Below are 25,091 nucleotides of genomic sequence, written 5' to 3' on the forward strand. Positions count from 1 at the left end.
TACGTGTAGCACAGTATCTTAAAAGAAAGGTCACCCTCAATTGACAAGACCATTTTTGGGTTCAAGTTGTGTTTTGGCAGTATCAGCCGGATTTCAGTCTAGACAACTTCCAGGTGACCTGATCTATTGTATGTGAGTATTGATAAGACAAACATAATGTGCTTTCAGGGTAATAGAAGAAAGACTCTGAACTTTACTTGAACTTTGGGAGGGAAAACCCTAGTGGTAGAGAACATTGTGAAATACTTGGGGTATATACTTACGAGAACCTCAAATTAGTCTGCAAGGAGAAATATGTCTGAAAAAGGAATACAGCTAGGAGCACAGATGAGGTGCATTTTTAAAAAATGTTGGTTCTTTACATTAATAGCATTGATAACTATGAACCCTTTTGGGGGCCCTTTAAATCAGTAACACGTCATACTCAGGATGGGATGCAGAATAACTCTTACACCAAATAATAAGACTGAGTCAGGAAGTTGGCAAAAAGTCTCCCCTATCTGTTTTATTTTGATTTGTCTAAAACAGGGAGTTACAATGGACATCAACAGACGTTTGCTCTAGCTATCAATAATTTTGCATAAAAAACACATTTATATACTAAACATTTATCATACATGATGTCATACTATGTGACAAACTAAGAAAACCTACCGGGGGTTGTGATTGGCTTAAGGGGAACATATAAGTATATTTTCTTTAAGGGATTGGGTTGTGATTGGGTCTCTACAGTAAGGTGGACAGTTTATGCCCACCCCTTGTGCAAGTCATCTTCATCAGTTACTAGATACACGGTACCCCATCGGCTATCAAACTATAAAGCCCTTCCTTATATGGCCCTCTAGTATTGGTTTGCACACTGGTACCCTTCTGGAACATTCGGCTCACTAGCAGCAGGTAAGCTGGTACCCCAGGTGCCAGTGGGTGGACATGACCGTGTCTCCCCACCCAATTAGCCCCACATCTCTCATTGCTCATGCCGTCTGCCATTCAGATTGTCTTTGAACTTGTCTTGCAAAATATGCTTGCTCCTGAGAATACAAGGGAGTATAGGCACACTCTTATCGAAGCTCAGGTCTGTACGCCCAACTCCTATTTCCATCCTTGACTCACGTGACAGGAGACCGTATTTCGGCCTGTTTTGCAGCATTTAATTGTATTGAATTATTAATCTTAGCACTCATGGTGTTCTTTCTGGCTCCTTAACAAGGGCTGATTCAGCGTCTCACGTTCACTGTTCTTCAAGGATAGATAACTGGTTCTTGGCCGCTCCATCTTTTGAAATCAGGCCAGACAGTTATTTCAGGCCTTTCCTCGATCTTCAAGTGTTTTCTTGCTGCGACACATCTTTCGATCCTTCTTTCTTCATGGGTCTGAGCTTACTAAATGTGTGACACTGATGTCCAGATACTATATAATGGCAGCACCGCCTGCAGTCTGTTCACTACGTATAGCTAGCCTTTATGATCACTTAGTCTACTTGTGTTGCTGCATCTGTACAGTTATAAAACGGCTTGCATTTTCTGCAGTGATTTTCACAAGTGCAATCTTCATTCCGCATATGAAAGTTTACTCGATTCTTTACTTCGTCATCAGATTATATAAGGTCTATGCATCTTCTTCGACCACTCTTCTCAGTGCGTCACACTCATTTCTTGTGATGTCTCCAGCCACTTTTTCTCTCATCTTCATATTCCTCCAGGTATCAACTCCAAGAGATTGTCATCTCTACGGGGGTACATCATATAGGGTTTTCTTAATGGATACCTCTTCTCAAAGTCTCTCCGCGGAATTGCCACCATCACTGGTGTTGTGCATGTCGCAATTTCCGGTTTCCAACATATAGGAAGAATGGGGGTGGGACTTCCTGCAGAGGCATTCAGCTGCTCCTCTAAAACTTTTTAAAATCAGAAGGTGATCCCAGACTTGCTGTATGGATGGGAGTTGTCCTCTTTTTCTGAATTATATGAGTTTGAAAAATTGAAGGGCATTATATGGCGAAAAGTATTAAATCTCCCTAATTGTGTGCCTGCAGTCATTTTACGTTCTGAATTGGGGCTTACGTCTATGGCATGTATTGTCAAGTGGAAAGCTCTTTGTCTCTATACAAAGCTTGCAGAGGTAATCATTTATTATTTAAACAGTTAGCCAGACCAGAGGCACGATACCTAACTCATTTTAAAAGAAAATGTTTGAAAATTCTAAAAGCAAATGATATAATGGTGGAGTACTCCACTACTAGTTACAATTGAGTAAGGAGAACATTCGTTGACCTGGACTGGATGGAAACCTGTGAGAGGAGAAGTGTATATAAACTGTATAATGATCTCTGTAACAAGAATAAAAAAGAGCTACTTTACTAGGCTATCTGACACGCTGTCTAGATGGGAGAATAATCTAGACAATTTTAAGGATTACATTAAACCTCATTCATACTCGTGAGATCCTCTATATTAGAAGATTAAGTACAAATAATAAATGTAGACACTGTCAAGTTGAAATAGAAACACTTAAATATGTATTTTTATTTTGCCCCGGGTTACAGGAGAAACAAGTGCAGTGTTTTAAGGAATATGTACACGATGTAATGCATTTGAATATAAATTCGTATTGGTATCAGATATTAATGGGTTAACCTACCTCACTACTAATTAAAGCAGTGACCTTCTTGAAAAGAATTGAAATTGATTAATGGGTTTTAACAAGTGGATGAATTATATGGATGGTTTTGTAAGCTGACGTTTATTGTTCGTACCAAATGAGTATGGACATTTTACTTGGATGTATTTATGTTGGATAACTATGTATGTATAAGGTTTGTAATAAGCCAATACACATATAAAATATGAAATAAAGATCTATACACCTGTTAGGCATTCCTATTGGGCTGACAAAGCAAGGGGGAACATCATTACTTAACATGCTGGGTTTGCATGTCTGGGAATGCCAACAGCCAGACCTAGTAGGTAATACCATATTTCATGCACCTAGTGCTGCTGGACATAGCAGAAATCTTAGATAGCCGGTCAAAGCTGAAGTAATTTAATACCCGTTGGTCTTCTCTTGCATCACACAGCCAATCAACAGCAGCATTTGGGACCAGATGCACTGGATGCAGTTTGCGACTGATTGATATTTCCAGGCAAGTCTCACTGCAATATTGTTTCAAGATCATGACTCACTGCAATATTGTGCAACATGCCACATTCCACGTTGATCCGGCAGACTGCAACAGGATTGCAAAGGCGGGATACCCCTTGAATGTTCTCAGCAGCAAAGCCTACATTTGAAGACCACCTGGTTGATGAGAATGCAGATCCGAACAGTGCTGCACTGTACCGTCCCTGACACTTAACTTGCCACTGGGTTCCTATACTCGGTGTGCAAGTATCTCCCCACGGGTAATGAGGGATACATGTTAGTGGCGGAAATGGTTTATCAGTTGTGTGTCTGTGCCATACTTTACTTATCAAGCAAGCGGTTATCACCATACCTGGACAGTATCAAACATGTGTGAAATTGCAGGGCTTCGCTGTATGTAACAATCCTGGATGGAGGCAGGAAAGTGGAAATTGAAGTTCATGAGAATGTTGTTGACATCCCGAGTCATTTGATTGTTAATTGAAGGTGATGTCTTTTGTTCTGATAAAGTTCTTTGGCATACAGTGATGTTAAAGCCAGAAGGGTGAAATCGGTGGCGCACACATGCACACAAATGCACATGCAAACCCACAAATGTCAATACAATCCTGCACTAGTGGAAATCTTACACAGGCATCTTGGGTATGAAGATGCGTTGAGTAGCAGATAACCCAAACACTTGAGGACCTTATTCAAAGCACAGCACTTTGGTACCTGTGTTATCCCTGGAGTAATACCACTACACTAGTGCTCTGTTCTAGAGCATTGGCCAACTTTGTTTCGTGGTACGGCACATCACTGCACTGTTGTTGCAGTCAACCCTTCTCCCTTTGTAATTCATTTCAAGTTTGACAGGGGATGGGGACAAAGTGATTCTCCCACCTGAATAAAAGCACTCTCCCCTATGGCTGTCCTCCTTCCCTCTCCTCGTGAGAGGATGCAGCATCATGAGGCCCAATGAAACAGCCATTCCTGAAGAAACCGCATGCAAGAAGCGACTTCCCTTGCATTTTGTGTGCCAGGTCAGGATTGGAACAAGAGATGGCAATCACATTTTTGGCAACTCTATTACTCACATTTCTGTGCAGACACACATGTTTTCTTTACCTCCACATACAGGTGAGTGTTTCTTACATTTCAGATGTATATGCCTGGCCACTCTCAGCTTGCATTCCTGTTTATATAATACCAATAAACTAAATCTGCTTAATGCACAAAACTAAGATCAAAGGCTAAGACCTTGGCGCAGCAGTGCCTAGCAATTCAAATCAAATTTGGTCGCTTTTCGCTATGCCCAATAATTCATTCTATAAGCAAAAGGGTGCCCCTATCTTGACCTATGGTGCTGATGCCTCAGTCTGTCAAATAGAAATTGACAGGCAACATTTAGAGGGCTCCTTTTGGTTTTCCCATGTCGGTCATTCGGTTTGAGTTGGGTCTGATTTTGTTATTAAGTATGGCTTAATGGAAAAAAAAAACAGACACTATTTAGAAAGATTCTAACAACAGCTGCTAACTCCGCTTTTTCTAGATGAAACAGGTTTTAGAAACTGAACAAGATCGAATGTTGGAAGTGTGAAGAACAGATTGTATGACAATTCTAGAAGAGGCAAACCTTGGTTTGGACTTGTTATTAACTAACCCCATAAAGGCGAACGTGAAATTATGATAGGAGACACAATGTATATAGACAATACAAGGTCTTTGCCAACTATATGAGAGAGATTAAAACTTAAAAATCCCCCACTCAAGTATTTGGGGAAATTTCCAAATGGGATATATTTATCTATTTTCATGTGAATGAGATTAAACCTCCTGTCAACTAGAGAATTTATGGGAATTAGAGATTAGAGGTCTAGTTATGATCGTAAATGTTGTGTTTGCAAGATAGTAGAGGAAACTACATCCACTTATTGATGGATTGTTACTTTACATCCAGCCAAATTGAGAGCTATTTATCTGGATACATTTATAGGAGAGCAGGGAATTCCAACAGTAGCAGAATGTTGGTCCATTTTATTTAGTGGGGCGTATACCCCTTTAACGATAGCTATAGTACGTTATTTAATTTGTTTAAATCTGATGTATGAGAGATTTTAAGTATTGATTACTTGATGGAAACACACCTTTGTAATAGGAAACTCGGAAATGTTGTAGACATGAATTGAATTGATTGATATAAAAATGTTGGATTCTTTTGCTCTTCTTTTAATGGTCTTATCAAATATGGTTGGTATTCCATTGGTGTATGTGCATACATTTTACTGTATGTGTTAAGATTTTTAAAAATGAGTAACAGTTTGGCTCGAACAAGCTATATACCTAATGAATAAATACATAAAATATTGATGTTTTACATGGTGTTGCCCCTCAAAGGCAACTTTGGACACATTTTATCATGGTTTAGCTACAATTGTTTGCACCTGCCCATTTGACACTAGCAAGCCTTTGTGAATACTGCCCATCTAAGCTTGCATGTGTGCGATGTGCTTGCATATTCTCTTGCATATTCATTCTTCACTTGCCCAGGTTTTGTGAAACAGTCTCTTTGTTTTTGTGTATCTGATTTGTTCAGTTGCACACCAGCAATCCAACAAACAGATTCTGAAGGCAGCAGGAATAGACCCTCCTGATGCAAAACAGTCACACATGTGTTTCATTGAAGTGGAAATTAGACAAAGCTACAAATAAAGGAGAAACAAGTGAGAGAAAGTCCTCTTCAATATTTCTGGAGAAAAAAACAGGAAGGGTGAAGAAAGGGAGAGAGATCAAATAGAAAACAACAGGAGGTCCATTGTGGTATTTTCCCATAAGCGTGTCTAAATGTATTTACATAAGCAATCACGCCTGCATACATCACGTTTGAATGATCATACATGTAAAACCAAGGTACTATGTGTGTTTATGGGATGAAGTCCCCTGCCGAACTCTGGGGAACTGTCAGGAGGGTTGTCAACAGGGTTGGTTACCCCCCCACCCAGGCTACTGGGTGCTGGGTGTGGAGGAGGATGACAGGTGTACTAAGACCGCCCTAACTGATTTTCTCCTTTAAGGAAGGGGACACACAAAAAGGAAAACCCCAAAGCCTCTTAAATATACCTAAAGGGTTTGTGGGGAAACCTTTGGGAGAGCTAAGGAAGCTGATAACAGACCTAAAACCAATCATTTAGGAAAAGAGACATTTCCCTTTAAACAAAATAATTTATATTCACAGGTGCAGACACTTGTATAGGATCCCATCCAGGGACTGGAGATACCACAGTATGTTAACCCTCTGCTCAGTCTGGTAGGGTTGCTGATGGAGATCGGGTGTCCATGAGGCGGCTTTCTGGAGAAGCAGCTGAAGAAAAGACCCCAGAGAGGGAAGGAGACCACAGAGGCCAGACTAAAGTGAGATGGCTGGAGTGTGGGCAGGGGGTTTAAAGGAGTGGGTGCAGGGATCACCCAGCAACTGGATACAGGGCTTCAAGTGCCACCCAGAGTTTTGGAGACAGGTGTTAAGGGGTCCCCCAAAGTTTTGGAGATTTTTGTGCAGTGGCCACCCATAGAGTCACAAGTTAGCATGCAGTTCACACCTCGATATTTTGAAATTGGGATGCAAGAGTCACCCTGAAATTGTGAATTTATTGTGTAAGTATCCCTCAGCAAGCTGGAGTCCTATGTTTAAGGGTCCCCCAGAGATTTATAAGTAGTGGTGCTGGAGGCACCCCTTGTTTTTGAAGAGGGGGTTCAGAAGCCACTTCAACATTTTCAAATGGAGCTGCAAGAGTCACCCAAAGAATTTGAAGATTGGGTACAGAAGTGATGTTGGGATTTGACAAAGGTTGTGCTGGAGTCACTCTCAAATTGAGAAGAAGAGTTCAGGAGCCATCCAGAGATTTGAAGAAGGGGGTGCATGATTCCTCCTGAAATGTAGAGAGTGCAGAGACAATTGTCCCCGAGTTAGGAAGGGGATCAATATAGGAACCTAGAGAGTAGATATTGTTTCACCCAAAGGGGATAAGAAGGTGGCAGAATGTGAAATTGGAGATTGGAAGTAGTCTCCCAAGAGGGGCAGAAAAAGATACTTAGGTTGTTGGAAAATGACCCCTGATATAGAGAGAAGGAGCTAATACTAGAACAAGAAAACAGGGGTGGAGAGAGACCAGTTTAGGAAAGTTCTAGTAGACCATGTCAGTACAAGGCAGGCAGAAGAGGGGGAATGAGAAGGTACTGCTACACCAAATGTGATGGAGGTATAAATAGTTACAAGAACTCCCCATCTCATTATGAGAGACGGCACACAGCTAAGGACTGGGATTTTCTGGCTGCTACCTGATGTGCCTCACATAGAGTGGAAGAAGTAGGATCCTGCAGGGCCACCATCCTCAGCAATGCACGGTAGTATCCACACAAAGGGTCCCTAAAACCGTGCTTCAAACCACAGAGAAGTTATTGTAAAAACATCTGCCCAAACCTCAAATCAAGACTCTCAGGCTACTATTGGGGATGGCACCTCAGGGGCAACATGCTTGTTTTTGAAGCAATACAACACTGAGCAGCAACGGTCTGATACTGAGTCCTGCACTTCGTGACTGGACGCCCACATGAAGCGAGATATAAAAGACCACATTTTACTATTCCTGGTCTGGCTTTTCTGCTTACTATCACTCCAGAGCCTGGTGTAAAACCTGCTGCTCATACAGGAGTGGTCGGAAACCTCAGAAGAGTATGTATGAAACCCACAAGTACAACATCAAAAGACGCCATCGTGGAACTGGGACGGAACCAACTCAGCCATTCCAGAACTCACTGCTAGGCGTGTTTTGGGGACCGCAGTCCCGGCGGTCAAGAGAGGTGACAAGCAGAGCCGCGGTTCATCTCTCCGCTCCTGCTGCACACCCAGAATCTGGAATAGGAACAATTCTTAAAGTTGCAGGCTGCACTGAGCAATATGCACAAGTGAGCACTGATCATTCCATCTACCATCTTTCAGCCATAGAGCCTCATCATGAGTCTGGCGGTAATCCTTAAATGAGGCGGTAGCGCTATTACAGCCGCATTTAAGGGTCTGCCAGAGCATGGCCTTGGCGGATTTCGCCCCAGCTCTGAGCTGGGGGGAAATCTGCCGAAATTTCGTGCTCTTACCGCCGGCGGGGAATCCGCCGGCGGTATGAGCGTGAAATGTCCCCATTGAGCCCAATGGGGAATGGGGAATTCCCGAATGGGCTCAATGGGGAATGGGCAATACCCGTTCCGCTGAACCCGTTATTCGGCAATATTAGCGCCGGGGGGTTCGGCGGTAGGGCTATTATTAGCGCCGGCGTTACCGCCCAACTCGTGATGAGACCCATAGTCACTAAAAGGCCTTCCTGGAACACTTCACGCAGCTTCTTGTCAAGCACTCTGCATTACATTAAAACACATGTCAGAGGCATTCACCACTTTCTAGACTGAACATCATGGCACAATATGGCTGGACGCATTCAGGTTCTGGATATCGGACCAAATATTAAAGTGACCTCACCCCACACCATCCTTTCTACTTTCTGGACGGCCGCGCTTGCTGGACTGATTTCCAAAGCACTACCTGAATGGCAGAGCACCCACAGAAGCTCAGCATTTCATTAAGGTATGAGGTAATCTCAAAGTGGCGTGGGGCTCTTCTGGAGGCAATGTAAGAGGGAGCCATAGTAATTCTGCCCATGTGGATATCCCTATCCACCCACTAAATTGTTTCTGTAAGAATTGGAAAATCCAATTGTGGGACAGCGTTTGGAAAAACTACAAGAACAATTGCATCCCTGTGACAGAAGACAAAAAGGAAATCCCAGAATAAATAAGAAACTCTATTCAAGAAGGCATTTTGCAAGCTAATCGACTTTGACTATTCACAACAAAAGAAAAACGTTAATTATTGGCAATACAATTCCTCCTGATTACCCACTAGAAGGATAGTGGAGCAACACGTCCTGAGGTTGTAAAATATTTTAGAGGATTTGGAAACTATTATACCTCATCTTTTTCATTGGGATAAGGCAATATACCCATGAGGCACTAATTAAAGAATTTTTATTTTGAACACTTGAATGTTTCAAACTTTGCATTTTTAAAGACTGATAGTTCCTGCAATCCTTATGTGCCCCACCCTTGTTTTTTCATATTGTGTGAATGTCCCCTTTCCCACAAGCTGCAGGGTGTCTTGTGTCCCGTTGTCAACGGTGCTGACCAATGGCAGAGCATTAAAGTTCTGGCGGTCAGCACAAATGTTGCTTCATTAATAACAAGATGTTCCGAGGTGGGTTGTGAATAAAATATGCTATCACATGAGGAGGTGAGGTAATGGGAAACTATTGAACTCTTTGCTCTGATGTGTTCACTAATTAATTTAACTATCGAGGAGGAGATTGCAAACCAATGAAATCCTTGGGAAGCACAGAAAAAACGACTCCTCCAACTTGCAAGTGTTTCTTCTGACTCCCGACGATTGTATTTCTTGTTATAAAACTGCTGTTCATAGTCCATTCAGATGTCAGCCTCCCAATCAGAGCTGATACACTGGGCCTCATTAGGACCCTGGCGGAGAGGGTATTACGCCAGCGTAGTGCATGGCGTACCTCTCCGCCATACTACGAGTTCCCGTAGCGCCATGGAGGTTTTCTCCGCCTGGTTTTACCAGCCGGAGAAAACCATGGCGCTACGGGACCTCGTTGTTAATTACGCCACCGTATTTTACGGTGGCGTAATTAACTCCTTCCCCACTCCCATTATACCCTATGGGGCAAAAATGGGAATGGGGAAGGGCAGAATGGGGATTGGGGATTTACCGCTCCGCCGAGGTCGGAATGGGGCGGTAAATCCGCCAACCCCCATGGCGCTATCGGCGGCTTTCCGCCATGCTTCGCGGTGCATTTAGCACCGCGAAGTCCGCCTGGGTCGTAATGAGGCCCACTGTTCTGTTTGATTTGTGGTCACTCAGCTGTAATAAACAGCATTGCTTCTTGCCCGGTTTGTGCTCCATTTTTGGAGTATGTGGTTTTTATTATGCACTAATTAGCAGACCCATGGCTAAATTTTGGAGGCCCAGCGAGATGTCTCAGTCCTCCTCAAACTACTGAGGGTATCCAGGCCCCCATCCCTGGGGTCGCAGGTCTGGCAACCGCAGACCTGTTCACAGCTCATCACTGAGGAGGCCCTGCAGACACTGCGTTCGCTAAGGTGTGGCAGGTCCAGAGAGCCGTCCCGCGTTTCAGTGGAAGAGCGAGCCCTTGGTGGCGGCTCAGTGCCGAAGGGACTCAAGAGTATCCAGGATGTGAGTATAACCTTACAAGAAGATACCGCACAATAAGTGTATGCTAGCAGGCGGGGGAGGGATATATTGTTTTTATGGTGTATAGGACGCATCCTCGAGAGAAGGGAGGATGATTGGCCGTAGTAGTGTCAATATTAGAGCATGCTACCCAATAGGGCGTGGGCGCTGTTGTGGGCACGCATGTGGTAGAGCTGGATGGTTGTGTGGCAAACTCCATTAGACAAGAGTGGCACATAGTACAGGTGATTGTATAGTTGCATCATTGGGGTATGAGTTGTGTTGGTTTTTTTTTGTAGAGAGGGACATGCATGTGGTAGTTAGCGTCACTGAATGGTGAGGGTTTGTGGTGGATGGATCAGCACCCAGAGGTGTCTCGTGTAGAATAGCAGGCTTTTCACATTATTAACAGTAGGAGTGTGCCGGTGGGTCATGGGTAGACACTGGGCACTAAGATAGGGAATGGTGAGCCTGTGGAGAGGGCTGTCAAATACTAACATCGAGTGTGTGGTCGGGCCTCTGGAGAGGACCAGTGCGAACGAGTGGAGTGGCTGGTTGGGCCTGTGGAGAAGGCCAGAGTGAACATTGAAGGGTGTGCTTGGGAATAAAGGATGGGGCAAGATTTGGGGGAACAGAAAAAGGGGAAGAACAGGGTAGTGGAATAAAATAAAAAAGAAAAAGAAATAATGGCATATATGGACAGCCCCTTAGGCCATATTTGCTGTAAATTGCCCCAGTATCATGATACAATATTCAAATACAACTTCCAGTGAGCAGAGGAGACTGCAGGACAGTGTTCCCATGCCTGGCCAGGAGAATGGATGTTTGACAATAAATCAATAGAGAATATATTCTCATACCTGTTAGCAAAATATAAAGGCTCTAATCTAAAGAGCAGGCAGAATATATTGGGTCTCTTTAAACTATATGAGGAGACTAAAGAGGACAAATGAAAGAAAGAAGAAGTGTTAGTGGGAGGGGACGGACCAAGCTCACTGCCCACACCATACGGGTTATATTCCACTTTACGACCAGCCACAGGGTACACTAACCCGTAGCGGGAAAACTTCTAAGGGAGATAAGGGTAAAAGCACAGGGGGAAAACAGGAGGAGATGCATACAGGGCGAAAGTAAATATCTAGCGACATCGAAAAGGACATGCGCTAGCAAGTGGATGCGTTGTTCAGTGAAGCAGAACAGGTAATCAAAGAGGATGGGAGGTGGAAAAACAAGGGGGGCTAGATGGAATGGGTATCAGGAAAAATAAAATTCAAATTAAATGGGGAGGACAGAGAAGAGGAAATGAAAAACACTGATAAGGGGGACGAGGAAGCCATAGTGTCAGATGAAGGGTCAATGGCAGACAAATGGAGTGATGGGACAGTGACGAATGGACACCCGACAAACTAAGGAGAAGGGGAAGAAAAGAGCGGGGACGACAGCAGGACAGAGACAGTTGTGGTAGGGATTGGTCCACCTCCTTATGCAGTAGGGTGGGGGAGGTAAAAATGGGGTTAACACAAGTTGTCAGGGGATAAAGGGCAAGACCACAAATGGGGGTAATGTCATTATTACAGAAGGGACAAGGGGGAGCCCTACATGTGCACAGGAAAATAATGGGGCGGGATAACCTAATATGTAGTTTACCTTCTCTCGTGGCCGGGACTAGTAAGTGGATACAGGCACTAGAGAAAAAAACAGCAAGGGTGACGCTGATCATAGGGGATATGAAAAGTTTGTTCACTGCAATCGAAAGGAGAACAGGCAGACAACATTTAGAATCAGGCAGTCTACAAAGGAGTGAAATTTAGCACCAATGCTCATGACAGAGCTCCATTTAATAATTGTTGAGCACATGCCTGTGAAGTTGTAAGAAGCATGTATCCAGACAGCCATGACATGGGGACAGTGATGACTCATAAAATGGAAGGAGAAGACGACTCGGCATAATATATAAAGAGCGTTTAGGATTTATGTACCCAAGAGACATGAATGTCCTGGGATGAATATATACCATTGTTCTATCACATACTAGTGAAAGGATTCCCAACAGAAGTACAAGCTTCCTTAGACAAGATAGTGGGCATAGAAGCTAATGGCTGGCCTGAAATCCAAACCACAATAATACAATATTGTAAAAGAAAGCAGGAAAGCGAGAGGCAGGCAGCGGAGAATGCCATAAAGGCAGAAAACAAATGAGTACAAAGATGCTGGCTAAATACACTATGAAAGGAGCACTGTTAGTGCCAGATGCTTCTGCCTTGGCACCAGCACCGCAGGGAGGATTTCTCATAGGACAAGCACCACAACAAGGAGGGTACATGCAGCCACAATATGGGCCGCAATGGGTAATGCTACCACAGGGGAACTACATGGATGGGGATACTTGCCTTTAGGAAGAGAGTTTTCACAGTGAGGAAGAGTGGGATATCGAGGAACAGGGTACAGGGTCTTCGGACCATGCTACATATGTCAGAACATAGGACATGTAGCACACATTGGTCCATTTCTACAAGAGGCCCATGCTTAAGGTCAGTCTTGGAAGAAGAGCTGTGCTTGAAAAATGTGTTGGCTGTATCTAAATCATTGATTAAAACTACATAAAAACTTGTGGTGAACATGCGCAGTGTGATTGTATCATTCTCGTAGTAAAGTAATAGTAGTAGTCTGTCCATTTTCACGTTAGCTTTAAGTGGCAGCCTGTGCAAAGAACGATGCCAAATCTGCTGAAAAGTTTCTAGTTAGGGAAGTATTCCCAACATGGGGCGTAAGTGGGGAGATAATGGTCAGCCTTTCGCCAATGATATCTTTGAGGAGATAACATGTCTCCTCGGAATTACAAACAAACTTTGCACAATTTCCCGGCCGCAGGCGAACGGGATTGTGGGAATGATAAATGGCTTACTAAAAGAGTGCTTGGCTAAACTGACAAATACTACGTGTCAAAATTGGCTTTTTTGCCTTCCTCTTGCACTCTTTGCCCTCCATAAAACACCTTCTGTAGATCACCAACTAACTCAGCATGAAATTGTAACAGGAAGGAGTATGCATGCTCCTGTCCCTCCTTAACATCCAATTTCAGATGCTAACCCTAGCTCAGAAATCCTTGAAAGGGAATAAAAAACTATCTGACTGAGATGACAAATGTGCTTCGCTACATTCCCTATCAGGACCAGCAATCTACAAGCGTGCCAACCAACATTGAAGAGAGTGCACAAGCATTTCCACAAACACAGCAACTATATTCGGTGGATAAGATCCTCATTGAAAACACAGTAAGAAAGTGGAAAGAGCCTTGGTTTTGTGGTCCTTTTGAAGTAATCCTTTCAAAATAGACAGCAGTGAAGATAAAAGAATGTGTATGGAATCATCACACTGATGTTCAGTGAGATACCAGCAGCATGCATGTTGGAAAGAGGAGGAGTGACTTGACGGGAAGTATAGCCCAAGTTACATTTACATTTTGTACTATAATAAGGTGTTACAGGAAACCCACAGTGAGGATAGACAATAGACAAGGAAAAGGAAGAAGGGCTGGGATTGATGAGAAGAGTGGGTCAAAATTAAAAAAGTATTGTATTGTTCTGCATTTTTGTTTTCTGTCTTTTTCTTCTCTTCTGATATAAAGCACAGAAGGATAAATTGAGCCCATTAGCTGGTAGTCAGAGGGAAACACACACTAAGAGAAGTGTGGCTAGCACACTGGAATTATTAAACATTGTCAGGGAAGGAGTAGATCTGGCCTCAGAAAATATATGGTATGGGGAAATGAAGAAACTGGGACAGGGGAGCACCAATGATACCTGCTACGTGTGCTCACTGATTCCACACTTCACAGAAACGCCAAAGCAATTCTTGCCACAAGAGGGGACAGCAAAAGAGGGAAGGTGCCTGCCACATCTTGCCTTGTGCAGAACCAGGGGTGTGTGCCAGGGACCTACGGTAGAAGTCAAATGGATTGATGAGCGGGAAGAGGTGCTCAAGAACAACTTTATACAAGTGGAAAGCATGGCCCAGGAGGATATAAACATAAGCACATGGTTCTGGAACATGTTACAGAGGGGGCCCAAAAGGGAAAACAGGTGGACACTGTCCATAAAAGAATATATTGTAAAACCTCCCCGGGGAACGATGTGCCATGGTGCCACAACAGGCTCTTGATGTAAATCCAGGGTTTGGTGTTACACAATGGGAAATGGGAAAGAGGGATGGCACAGTGCAGTGTCATCATCATCACCTCCATCGGTCGTCTGAATATCCAGTGGTGTAAATGCCACCAGCACAAGAAAGGGTATGCAATGGCAATGCCAAAAATACAGGTCAGGGAGGTATTACGTGTGGAATACCACAATGTGAAAAAGAAATATAAATATTTTCAGCACCACCACCAGACTTGCCATGCATTATGGGGGGAGTGTTCGCCTGAAGGGAAAACAATATAGATTTTTGGGGAATACCTGGATGGGTACAAGGAAGGGGGTGACATGTCCAGGATGTGGGTGGGTAAAGAAAAGGAAAAGGAGATAAAGGGGGAAGAAGTATTGATTAAAAGATCAGTCGAAGGGGGGAATGTGTTAGCAGGGCTAATTTATCGCCAGATAGGGAGACGCACCTACCAACTGCAGGAGTAAAGAAGATGCACAGTGGGGGTGGCTACATGGGGAATGATACAGATACTGTGAGTCACAGGCACACTATATAAAGGACTTTACAGGGAATCGTTAGGGGGTAACGATACATTGGATGTAAACCTGGTCCAACACATTGCTCTAAGATTAGTTAAAGGAGGGGAGGGACACAAATAGCACAATCAGAAATACGGTAGTGGGAAATCCCTTGGGGCGGGCAGGATCTGCAAACTTTTAAATCTAAAACATATGACCACAATGATAGGGATGTGCAACGGGGGGAGGTGGGTCAATGTACTCATTGTATGGGAATTAAGACAACCAGAACTGGGTGAGGTAACTGCAGGGTGGTCGGCAAATCAAGCCACCTTGCACGGTAGCAGGGAGTGTGGCTCTGTACCAGTGTGCCGGTCAGATGACCATCGATGCCTATCGATGTCCAGCAGCAATCGGCAGTGGGAAAAGAACAGTGGATGGAGTGTAATTCCTGGGAGGACCAATCAGACACTAAGTTCCTAAGCTCTGAGGAGGGGGCCAGCCCTCAAAGTGTCTACCACTGAGTAGCGAAGGTAATTATCTAACAGGTATTGTGTGAATGTTCCCTTTCCTACCAGCTGCAGGGTGTCTTGTGTCCCGTTCTCAATGGTGCTGAACAATGGCAGTGTATTAAATTTACAGCGGTCAGCACAAATTTTGCACAAATTTTGCTTCATTAATAAAAGGATGTTCCGGGGTGAGTTGTGAATAAAATGTGGTACCACGTGGGGAGGTGAGGTGAGGTGATGGGAAACTATTCAACTGTTTTCTCTAATGATGCTTTCACAAATGAATGTAACTATCGAGGAGGAGGAGGAGATTAAAAACCAATGAAATCCCTGGGAAGCACAGAAAAAACAAATCCTCCAACTTGCAATTGTTTCTCCTAACTTCCGACTATTGCATTTCTTGTTATAAAATTGCTGTTCATAGTCAATTCAGAAGACAGCCTCTCAATCAGAGCTAATCCACTGTTCTGTTTGATTTGTGGTCACCCAGCTGTAATAAAGAGTGTTGCATCTTGCCCAGTTTGTGCTCCATTTTTTGAGTATGTGGTTTTTATTATGCACAAATTAGTTGACCCCTGACTACAGTTTCATAGCACTTTGCAGTTTTATAAAATGTGCAGTAACAGTACATGTGGTCCTACTACTTCCAGAGTAGGCACCAAGTTTAGCTTAAACCTGAGATACCACATGTATGTAGGGACCATGATCAAATGTTTCAGCAAAGAATTCCTCTTATGTGGAATTTCTGCCAGTTCTTGATACAATTGATATTTAGGCACTATTTCAAACATTTTGGACTAATCTCTCTCATACTCTTTTTTTACTGTCATAGATTGGGTACTAATATTGCAGTATTCTAGTCTGAACCAAACATGTCATTATTAAAATCAGCAAATTTATTAATATCCCCATTTAATTTAGACTCAAGCATAACTTTTAAATCCTCAAAAAGGGAACTTTTTGCATGAAGTGATAATGTCTTCCAGAGGCAAATGGCTTCCATAGATACAAGCCCCATTTCCAATCTTGTCACACTATGCGGGATATAGATTGAAAGGCGAACAACTTTTTTTGATCATCCCTTCACCCCGAATGAGGATACTTTTAATATTCTTGTTACTCAGTTCCAAGCCATATAACAATATCAGGACTATGTTCACACAATAATAATTAATCAAAGGAATAAGAGAACATTTTGAGAATTTCATGTATATTTGTTTAAGTTGGGCAACAAGTGGCCTTATCTATTTTTTAAATGATCTTCAAATGTTTTGTTAGACCGATTATTTTAGATTGAGAGTTCCAAATACGTGAATTCCTTGTCTACTTCAATTCTATACTTTCCCAGACATCACCTGATTATTTTGGCTTCATTTACTTGATGAATATTACAATATTGTTTTTTTTTTGGTGTTCAAAGTCAGGCTATTAAGTTTAATGCATTCCTCAAATACATCTAATTTCCTATGTAGCTCAATGGGACACTGATAAAAAAAAGCAAATCATCTGAGTTGGCTAACCAATTCAGCAGCAGATGTGCGAGTGCTATCAAAAAGGAATTGACCTTATCTCACGAATTCATAACATCTACTATATACGAGAACTGGAGCGAGTATGCAGCCCTGATCGAGACCCCTCTCTTTTTATGATTGGTTTAGTCAGCTCACCGTTTGATGTTAGCCTAATCGGGATGTCGGTGTCAGAATGTAAGAGCATAATTGCTTTTAACAGTCCATCATGGATGTGCCAGTTCTTTAATTTATACCAGCGAAGTTCTATATGGACTTTACCCAAAACATTTGATAGATCTATACTCACTATGCATATTGCCCTGGCCTTACTGACAGAAATCCGAAATGTCACTCATTTTAGGATCATTCTATTTAAAATTGTACCCAATGTTCTTCTAAAACCCAATTCAAATTTTGAAATAATAGAATTATTCATTTCCCAGTCTTCAATATCTTTAAGAAGTAGAGAAGCTAGAAAAAGTTGCTTGTGGTATCAGCAGTGAAAATTGTTTATAACTAACAGTGTCAGTACTATATGGGAGCCACAATGGCTGAATGCCATGATAAGGGGAGTTCCATAGACTCCACAATACACTGAAATAGCGTCTCTAGCAAAAGCAACTGCAATCCAGAGTTACATTTTAGAACCATTGTCAGGATTGTATCTGGGCCAACTGCCCTAGAGTTTTTCATTTGCTTAATTTCATGTGAAATTTCTTCTGCTGTCATATGCCCTTGCCAAGCAATTAAAGCACACCAGTTGACTTAGTTAGATCTGCACCTCTCTTACCCTTAGGGGACTGATTAAGGATCTCCCAAATTCATGAGGAATCTTTATCTGCCATCTGTTTTAATACCATTTCATTGTCCCTCACGTGTAAATATACTTGATAAGACTTAATTCAGTTATTGTATTTTTGCTCTGTTTTTCCAACACCAGTCTATCGAAAGCATGATTATTCATTCTTCTTCAATAAAAACTCCTTTCTTAGAACTTATAGTAATTAACTTTCTAATATCCTGTCCACAATTCTAGGCATAAGCAGGTTCTTTGTGTTTTGGCCCTTGTTCATGCTATAGAGAGTTTAAGGTGTCTATTTATGTATTGCACTTCTTCTCCATTTCACTCCATACCATTGTTTAGAATTGTTAGCAGAGCCAAGTATCTATTTTGAGGTCTATCATGGCCACACACATTTATGTTACAGGTGAGAAATGCCTGGTCACTCAAATTCATGAATGTCGAGGAACAGGAGGAACATAATTTCATGAGTGATATAAAGACAAATATATAATGTGTTTGAGATACTATGTTCCCCATATGCTATGCAGCCCTTTTATAATTCTCTAAAGCATATTCTGATTTAAATATTTCCAACCCCCATTAGGATATTAATATGTTCCATTCCCTCCCTCCCTTTCTCCTAGGATCTCTTTCGACATTCCCCACTGAATTGCTTAAATCTGTATGTTGTACAACAACTTCATCACAAATACCGTTCAAGTGACCTGCAATTAGGATACTCAAGTTAATACCCCCTAACAACCAATTGGCAACGATCTTGCCTAACTCCTCAGCTAGAACTGTAAATAAAACAGTCTTGGGATTCCAATAAATGTATATGAATATACACTCCCATTTCCTTTTGTTCATACCATGTTTGGACCTCAATTTGCATCCAGGGGAGATCATTTTGTCACTTAGCATGCCCCAGTTCAAATCTACTGCCACCACTAAACGACCACTGGGATGCCCCTTGAAACCACACCTTGCTGGTACAGAGAACATGTTAACACCCTCAAACAGTAGGGGCTTACTTAACCAAGTTTCCTGTAAAAAATAAATCCCAAATAAACATAAGCCAGGAAAAGAACCATCGTTTGTACATTCATGTTTGAAGCCCCTACAGTTCCATGTGAGAAATGTAATTAATATTTCCCGTAGAGCAAGTGACTTTTCTTCCACCCTTACAGTCAGCCATACAATTTGTCATAACAGGAATCAAGTTCTCCTAATTTGATATTTTTTTCTAATTTCTGATAGGGTCCTTGGTGTTTTGCATGTAAGTGCTTGTGATATGACAATATCTACACTTATTTGTTCAACTCAGCAAAGTCCATGCCCTTAGAAGCGAAATGTCTAAATACTAGGATGTGACTCTGATTATTTAAGATTTTAGATCTGTTCAATAGCTGTCCTTTAAGATCCTCCCAAATTAATTTAAAGCCATGTTTCTTATCTAAAATGCATTTGATCAGTTTAATACACACTGCCCTTAGAGTCTGATTGGAGTCTTGATAAGGCATTTTGACCACAGCCTGGTCTTTGTCTTTCTTTTAAGAATCTCCTTGTTGCTTGCTTTCTGTTCAAATTAGCCTAATTTTTTCACTTGTTTCTTCAGCGGCTCAGCCGTCAAACCTTCTACAATCCCACTCACTATTACCTACAAAAATCGCTTTCGGGGCCAGCTATTTACCAAAATGGCAAACATGTCTGTTTGTTTTTTGTCTGGGGTTAAACTCAACCTCTCCATTGCATCCTCCATATTTACATATCTACATATACAGCATCATACAGGCCTGTTTGGCTGAGCACAGACTCTGCCTCAATGACGAGAAGACTGAGTTACTCCTCTTAGGCTCCATACTAAAACTTAACAGACTAGACAAACAATTTGACTCTTTCAATATATACGGTAACTCTATCAGGTTCTCCAAGGATGTGAAAACACTTGACATATACATCAACTCATCTCTATCTCTATCTAGGCAAGTCAATGCGACGGCCTCCTCAACAGCATACACCTGCAAGCTAACTACGGCCTGCTGACTGTTCCTTACCACACCTAACTACATTTCCATAGCCGTAGCTCTACTACTGTCATAACTAGACTACCGCAACACACTCTACCTTGGAACCAGTCAACAGAACCTGAAAAAGATGCAAGTTATAAAAAACAATGCCATCAGGTCAGCATTGAATATGCCTAGATCCCAACATATTTCCAATTCAAGACGCAACCTGAATTGGCAGTCGGTCAAGCAAAGGATTGTCACTTACTCATAAGTGTCTTGCAAACCTAAAACTGAGATACCTAACCAACAACTTCTCACACAATACCTCAGATCATCCGACCAGATCTGCTCAAGCACACTGTCCCAAAATCCCCAGCTTCAAGTTATAGAAGGCAGTAGGCAGTAGCTAAATTGTGGAACACCTTACATTTACCATTAAGAACTGAACCTGCCTAGCATCCATTCAGGAGAAATGCAAAAACGTGGCTCCTCGACCAAGAGGCCTAGATACCCCTTTGCCTTATGTCTGCTCCATAGCTAAACCTTCGGCAGATCACTGAATGTATATATCGGCGTAACATTGCATTATCAGCTTATGTAAGAAATGTATGCTTGTAAATACGCAACCTTGCTATTTTAATTCTGTAAACGATATTTGTGTTATTGTACAGTCTGTAATTTTGCTATGTAAGAAATGCACCCAGATGCCCTGGGCTAGGAGCGCTATACAAATAAACCAAATACAAATACAAAAATATTTGGTTCCACCTCTGCAGAACCAATACATTTATTGTCTGAACTAATCTTTTGGCAGGAGTAACTACCACTTGAGGAGATGTAGCGCCTTCCCCTCCACTCCATATGCTCTTTGGATGGTATCGATTTTGTCCTCAGTGATTGTTAGAGGTTTCATGTTAACCTGGACCTCAACACATATGTTATCATATTATCGCACAACTGATGGCAGAACCAAGAGTAATGTTGAAAAGGACATTGGACCAAGAGTCTCGTTTTGTAGGCTAAGTGGCGGTTGGTCCCAAACAACTGATAAAACAAAGCAGACTTTGCTAGTTAATTAGCAAGGTGAGGGCCCATGATCATCCCCCTGAAGGCAGATTCACCTCTTCAAATGGTGTCTCTTGTTGCTGCTCGTGACCCTCCAAATGACCACCCGACATATCCACAAGATCCATACATTATCTTAAAAACGAGGCATCCAGGGAGGTTGTTTTCAATAAACTCATCCTATCATCCTCTATAATTTCAGGTCTCTCAAGGGGGCCTCCCATCCCCACAACCCCCTCGATAAAATGCCCTGTTCGTCCATTCTGTGTTGTGTTATTTAGTAATCTTTCCCTTGCTGTTCATCCTGAGCATCAGGGTTGGAGATTTGGGGCATCTCTTTTGCGTCTTGGATTATAATTTGTTTTCTGAGTGGTCATTATATGCACAAAGAGGAGTCGCTCACTCTAAACTCTTTGGTGAAAGAAGAGGGACTAAAACTATCACGATCACTGGGTCGTTACTGGTATTCTTCCATCAATGGTTTAGACTGGGGGAGTGATAAGTGGCCTTTCCCGATGGGGCCGCTGGCTTTCGCAGCGTTCAGTCAACTGCAGTAGACAGCACTGCGCCGTGCGTTAAAGCAGTTTTTAAGGCTTCACCCTCCTGGACGCTCAGTAGTGGGGCCTGCTCCGACAAATCGCCTGAGCACAGGCTCCACGCCCAGATGCTCCAAAGGTCTGCAGCAGACTGCACTTCATTCTGCACCTCCGCGCTGTGCTCCATGCGGTAGTGGGGGGTTTTAAGGCTCAAGTCTCCTGCATGCTCAGTAGCGGGTGCTTCCAACACATCGCCTGAGTACAGGTTCCACACCCTGACGCAGCAAAGTTTTGCAGCAGACTACACTTCAATATGCCCTTCTGCGTCTCTCAGTTGTTTTCATCATCAGTGCTGGGAAATTCTCTGTTGTCGTCACTTCCTCGTCACTGGTCATGACTCTTCATGCTCAGTATCGCTGGCAGGGTGAGGGAATGTCCTTCAAACTTCTGATGACCCTGCAGTTTCTTATGACCACCTGCAAGTCCCTCTGCGCCGTAATCATGGATCCTTGTTAATCTGCTACTGTCCATGGTTGGAGCTCAAATGGGAGACTCATCTTGTTAAAGGGCTGTCTGTTTTTAATCAATGCAGGGCTTCCTTTCTGGAGTTTAGACAATGCTGTGCGATCTCTGCCGCTTTCTAAGGGTTTCATCGTCACTCGTTTCTCTCATACCACTTTATTTTCAATCTGGGGTCCTTTTTGCAGCGGGTGATTTGGCAGTTTGCCCTTAGGCAGCACCCATTAACATTAAGGTTTAAGATACCCCTCCAGAGGTGTGTGAAATGGTACGATATTCCCCCAATAACTGATATAACAATATCTTGATTTAATGTTCTTGGACTCTAGCAATTGGGGAAGTTTTATTTAGGGTGCGTACAATTTTGTTGTACCGCTATGACCTCTCCTATCGCATTTGAATTTATAAATCCCAACTCAATTGCAAGTCCTGGAGGGAGTGGGAGGGTTTAGGGCTCCCGCGTGGGGCACCGACTAGGCTGGGACCCAAAAGTTGGTCCTCAGTAGGCATCTGCAGCTCTTTCTCTCCAGGCATTTTGCTTCCGCCCGGAAGTACCACTGAACCGAGTGCTACTTTGACTCACTCCCAGACTACTGACAGCAGCCTGTAAGATGTGGCCCCGCTTCCAGAGCCCCAAGCATCCACACTACGAGATGGACTCCCCGAGACCTGAGTGGGGGACTTAGCATCTGCAGTTCCTTTTCAGCAGTTTCGAGTTCAGAAATGTTTTGCAACTCATGCTTCTCTCCCTTTTTCTCTCTCGCTCTCTTCTTATGTCTCTCTCTAGTTGTGATATACTTCCAGCACAGTCCTTTAATGTGCCTTGTGGTATTGATGTTCTGAGTCGGCAGATCACTAGTTGACTGCTTCTCGTTTGCTATGGAGACGGTGGAACTCTCTTAGAGGGTGGCACTCTCTTAGAAGGGTCGGGAAGGACCCTAGACTCTCCCTCAGCACCTCTTCGTCTTTGGGTTCCTCTTGTACTCCTCATCCTCAATTTTGAGTATTACGGTTTTGCAGAACGTTGTCTTAGGCACATTGGGGTCTCGTGCGCAAGGTCGCATACTGATTCTCTTCAAACTGATGTTTACACAGGAGAGGATGCACAAGGGAATACCAATACCCCACCCCACCCGGTTCGATTACCTGGTGGTACTAAAAGGCATACATTTAAAACTCAACCTGGCTTCACTCCAAACATTGCACATTACATAACATCTCACATTAGCAGGCGTCCTTCGTCAACTCAGGTAGGGCACAAGTAAAACTACAACCTTGAAAGAAAAATGAAAATATAAAAACGGGTGGGTAGGTGTCAGGCGTGGCATCTTCTAGGCAGTTAGAGAAAAGATAAACTCTACCAGTGAGCAGCCAAACCAAACGGACAATCTAACATATGTATGTCGTTTACAAGAATTGTTTTTTAATGTGTTATCTGTTTGTAGTTTTATTGAACTATTTTACTGTACACTGTCGCTTGAAGCGTTACAATAAATAATTAATTAATTCCAAGTGATGACTTAGTCTGTAATTTCTAATGACTTTCCGTGTTTCGGTGCGTGCAATCTTGCTATTTTAGGTTGCTACGCTCCTGTTGTGGTAAAAACTCGATAAAATAGTAATGAAACCCAACGGAAGCTTGAATTACCTCAAATAGGTCTTGAAGATGAAGATCCTTTCTGTTGCAACGTTTCAGCGCGGTTCTCGGCACTAATGTGAAACTCCCTCCGAGCGGACAGTCTCCTGATAATTACTGAATTCCAGCTGTCCTTTTATGGCTGACACGCTGCATGACTGACTGCCTGCCCTCCCTCCCTCCCTCCCGCCTCCGCGTTCACGCACCAATGCCCGCTGACTGCTCTCACCTCACCGGCCCCACGGGTCCCTCCGGCATTTAGGCCCTCGGAGTAGCGAACTCAGTGCCTTGGCGTCTAGTTCTAGATTCTCACGTCTCTGAGGCACGTAGTTCTCCTGTGTATTACATCACAAGCATGAGTCTTAGGACAGAGCCACTTGCGTTCTGCTCCGAGTCTACCCAGGAGGACACCCATGGAGGGAGGACGGAATATCATTAATTTCCGTAATGGTTTGCCTGTAGTTTGTAGCTCACCATTAGTTTTAAACTTCAGAAAGTGATGGGCGATGATTGGACTGATTAAGTAGCTACACACACCCTCCCCCCAGCTACCCTCCCCCAAATAATAGCAACAAGCTCATAACATGTCGTTTGTTAAAACACATATTATATATTCCTATATGTGCTTGCCGCCAAGCACTCACTAACTTATCAACACATTCAATACATTTTTGCTGTCTCTGGAAGAATGTCTAACCCTGACACACAAAGCAACCTCCAAGGGTACGTAGACATACTTGCTGGCAGTACTATCACATTTACAAGATTTACAAGTGTTGTCAAATATTTACATCAAGCTTTACATGTCTACAACAAATGGTGCCCACTGCCAGAGACTGCATGCTACTTTTTAATTGTAGTAGCTGACCAGCTTTTGAGTTCACTGACCCTCTTTTACAAGTGATCATAGAAAAGAATTTGAGGGTCATTTTTCAAGTCCTGCGGAGCATAGAAGTGTGGTGGCAAAAGCGGTACTCCTTGGTTAACCCCACCTAATGGAAAACATGGCAGATTTGGTAGGTGGACTTAACTGCTTCTTCCACTCCTCCTGCCAAATCTGCCATGTTTTCTATCGCAATGGACTTTCATGTGTTAAGCTTATGGACTCCTATACAATCCAGCAGACTTTTACACCTGGTAAATGCAGGCACATTCCACAAGAATCCATTGTAAATGCCTCCTGCAAGCATAAATTGTGGGAGGCATTTACAATTTTTCAATAGTGTAGCGGTAAGGTTAAGAGTAATGGTGATTTTTACTGTTTTAATCTTTACTTTTGCAGCATTCGTAGAAAGGATTAAAATTGCACAGAGAGGAACTTTTTGCCCAGTAATGCAAAATAGGCCAGCCCCTTCTTGCAATTTCAGCTTTAGGGAACATGACCCCCCTATACATGGTGCTGTAGCTTGGGTAATGGGTGCATTAT

At 42.9% G+C, this 25,091-nt stretch overlaps 1 protein-coding gene across 1 annotated transcript in view; it reads right to left on the reverse strand.

The window, feature by feature from the left end:
* Positions 1 to 23,950, reverse strand: part of LOC138515493 (uncharacterized protein C4orf17 homolog) — a 698,631-nt gene extending 674,681 nt beyond the window's left edge. Inside the window, exon 1 of the mRNA XM_069630308.1 lies at positions 23,678 to 23,950. The gene's annotated coding sequence lies outside the window, so the exon portion shown is untranslated. The remainder of the gene's footprint in view (positions 1 to 23,677) is intronic.
* Positions 23,951 to 25,091: the final 1,141 nt, after the last annotated feature.

Source organism: Ambystoma mexicanum, chromosome 6q (genome assembly GCF_040938575.1).
Source record: "Ambystoma mexicanum isolate Mex_15411 chromosome 6q, UKY_AmexF1_1, whole genome shotgun sequence".
NCBI lineage: Eukaryota > Metazoa > Chordata > Amphibia > Caudata > Ambystomatidae > Ambystoma > Ambystoma mexicanum.